Source organism: Eumetopias jubatus, unplaced genomic scaffold (genome assembly GCF_037043125.1).
Source record: "Eumetopias jubatus isolate StellerSeaLion01/CBP00866 unplaced genomic scaffold, mEumJub1_p1.0 scaffold_2, whole genome shotgun sequence".
Lineage (NCBI taxonomy): Eukaryota > Metazoa > Chordata > Mammalia > Carnivora > Otariidae > Eumetopias > Eumetopias jubatus.
The window spans coordinates 25,885,123-25,888,737 of record NW_028274808.1 but is presented as its reverse complement, the minus strand read 5'-3'; positions in this window follow the sequence as shown (position 1 = coordinate 25,888,737).

Below are 3,615 nucleotides of genomic sequence, written 5' to 3'. Positions count from 1 at the left end.
ACACAGAATATAGGATTCCATTTTTATAAATTCAAAAGCAGGCAATGAATCAATGGTTTTAGAAGTTAAGGTAGTAGTTAAATTTGGGGAGGAGGTGAGATTAGTAATTCAGAGTGGGTACAAGAGGAACTTCTAGGTAGTAGTTATGTTCTTGTTCTTCAACTAGATTTCTTCATTTTGTGATAGTTCATTAAGCTATATATTTATGGTCTGTTCACTTTTCTATATGTCTGTAATACTTTGAATTAAAAAGTTACAATAGAGGGTGCCTGGGTAGCTCAGTCGTTAAGCGTCTGCCTTCGGCTCAGGTCATGATCCCAGGGTCCTGGGATCGAGCCCCGCATCGGGCTCCCTGCTCGGTGGGAGGCCTGCTTCTCCCTCTCCCACTCCCCCTGCTTGTGTTCCTGCTCTTGCTGTGTCCCTCTCTGTCAAATAAATAAACAAAATCTTTAAAATATATATATCTTTTTAAAAAAAGTTAAAATACATATAAATCTTTTTAACATCTCTGAAGAGGCCAGAGATTTAAAATCAACAGGCGTGAGGTTTTAGGATCTATCTAAATGCTATATACATAGCAAAAGCTCAACGAACGGTAGATCAGTTGATCGATTTCATCTACTAATTAAAGCTATTTTGATACGCTGGCTGTGGATATTTTTGTTATAAAATTTGAGCACAGAAATAACATGGGGTCGGTCTAATGTGAATAGCTTTTTGTGGTCTGTCACGTAGGGAAAAAAATCAGGGTGAGCTGAATAGATGAATATCTGAGAAAGGATGCTTTCTAGGAGGAAGTTCTAGTTTTTTCTAATGCCTTGGTAATTTGACACCGCCCACCACTTCAACCAGGTCTAAGCCCACTTCTCCCCTCCCCCACTCTCCTTTTGGCCACACTGTAAGCCATACAAAACTTCCTGTAGTTCTGCTGATCCCTTTATATGGACCACTACCCCTGTCCCCCATTGTTCCACCTGTCCAATGCTGGGCATTTATCGCCTACCTGCTATGCTCATTCCATCTATTTCACAGCTGCCACTTATTCACCAGATAGCACGGCCAATCCTGGCACATTAATCGGGCACTTAACACATCTATGGACCTGTTTTTCCTACAAAACTATAAGCTTCTAAAAGGCTGATTCAAGTATCCCAAATACCTGTTCCAATGTTGAGCACAAGGTAGATGCTAATCCGTATTTTTAGAACCCAAGATCTAACTGTGAGCAAGAGTATGTCCCTTAAAGAGATCTAGATGTTCTCTATTTGGCATTCCTATCCTTCATACATTGTCAACAGTATGAAACACAGGTAGCTTTAGAATCTGCAAGACTAAGAATGAAAATAACTTAGACTGCATTGTCCCGATAAATAACACAGATACCTATGACTTCATAAAATTTTTATTTCCCTGTAGATCCCATTGATGTTTTAATATTGAAAAACTTTAAAAAACATTTTAATTCCAGTATAATTAACATACAGTGTTATATTAGTTTTAGGTATACACTATAGCGATTCAACAATTCTGCACATCACTCATTGCTCATCATGATAAGGTACTCTTAATCCCCTTCCGCTGTTTCATCCACCCACCTCCCCTCTGGTAACCATTAGGTTGTTCTCTGTAGTTAAGAATCTATGTTTGGGGGGCCCTTGGGTGGCACAGTCAGTTGAGCATTGAACTCTTGGTTTGGGCTCAGGTCATGATCTCATGGGTAATGGGGTGGAGTGTGTGTCTGACTCCATGCTCAGCGGGGAGTCTGCTTGAAGATTCTCTCCCTCTGCCCCTCCTCCCACTCACACATGCACACTCTCCCTCTCTAAAATAAATCTTTAAAAAAATATTTTCTATTTGTATCTTCTTTGTTCATTTGTTTCTTCCACAGATGAGCAAATGATGGTATTTGTCATTCTCTTACTGACTTATTTTATTTAGCATTATACCCTCTAGATCCATCCATGTTGTTGCAATGGCAGGATTTCATTCCTTTTTATGGCTGAGTAATATTCCAGTGTGCGTGTGCGTGTGTGTGTGTGTGTGTGCGTGCGTGCGTGTGTGTGTGCGCGTGCGCATGCGCACGCATGCACACACACATCACTCTTTGTTCATCTATCAGTGAATGCTTGGGTTGCTTCCGTAATTTGGGTATTGTAAATAATCCTGCAGTAAACATAGAGGTGCATATAGCTTTTCAAATTAGTGTTTTTAGGGCGCCTGGGTGGCTCAGTCAGTTAAGTGGCTGCCTTAGGCTCAGATCATGATCTCAGGGTCCTGGGATCGAGCCCTGCATCAGGCTCCCTGCTCAGTGGGGAGTCTTCTCCCTCTGCCTCTGCCCCTCCCCCTGCTTGTACTCTCTCTCTCAAATAAATAAATAAAATCTTAAAAAGAATTAGTGTTTTTATATCCTTTGGGCAAATACCCAGTAGTGGAATTACTGGAAAATATAGTAGTCCTATTTTTAATTTTTTTGAGGAATCTCCATACTGTTTTCCACAGTGGCTGCACCAGTTTGCATTCCCACCCACAGTGCACAGTGTTCCTTTTTCTCCACATTCTCGCCAACACTTGTTTCTTGTGTTTATTTTAGCCATTCTGATGGGTGTGAGTTGCTATCTCATTGTGGTTTGGATTTGCGTTTCTCTGATGATTAGTGATTTTTAGCATCTTCCCATGCGGCTGTTGGCCATCTGTGGAGAAATATCTGTTCGTGTTTTCTGCCATTTTTAATTTAGATTATTTGGGTTTTTTGGTGTTTAGTTGTATAAGTTCTTTATATATTTTGGGTACTAACCCTTTATCAGATATGTCATTTGCATATATCTTCTCCCTTTCAGGAAGTCATCTTTTAGTTTTGTTGATTGTTTCCTTTGCTGTGCAAAAGGTTTTGTTTTGATGTAATTCCACTAGTTTATTTTTGCTTTTCTTTCCCTTAGGGCATATATCTAGAAACATGTTGCTATGGCCAGTGTCAGAGAAACCACTGCCTGTGCTCTCTTCTAGGATTTTTATGGCTTCAGGTCTCACATTTAGGTCTTTAATCCATTTGGAGTTTCTTTTTGTGTATGGTGTTAGACAGTGGTCCAGTTTCATGCTTTTACAAATAGCTGTCCAGTTTTTGCAATACCTTTTGTTAAAGACACTGTCTTTTTCCCATTGGATATACTTTCTTGCTTTATTGAAGATTAATTGGCCATATAAGCATGGATTTATCTCTAGGCTCTCAGTTCTGTTCTTTTGATCTACATGTCTATTTTTGTGCCAGTACCAACTGTTTTGATTACTACAGCTTTGTAATATAACTTGAAATCTGGGATTGTGATACGTACATTTTTGTTCTTCTTCAAGGTTGTTTTGGCTATTTGGGGTCCTTTGTGGCTCCATACAAATAGAAAATTAGGATTAAATTTTTTAGCTTTGTGAAAAATGTTGGTATTTTGATAGAGATTGCATTAAATTTGTAGATTGCTTTAGGTAATATGGACATTTTAATAATATTTGTTCTTCCAATCCATGAGAATGGAATATCTTCCCATTTATTGGTGTCATCTTCAGTTTCTTTAATCCATGTTTTATAGTTTTCACAGTACAGGTGAAACCTAACCTTGGTTAGGT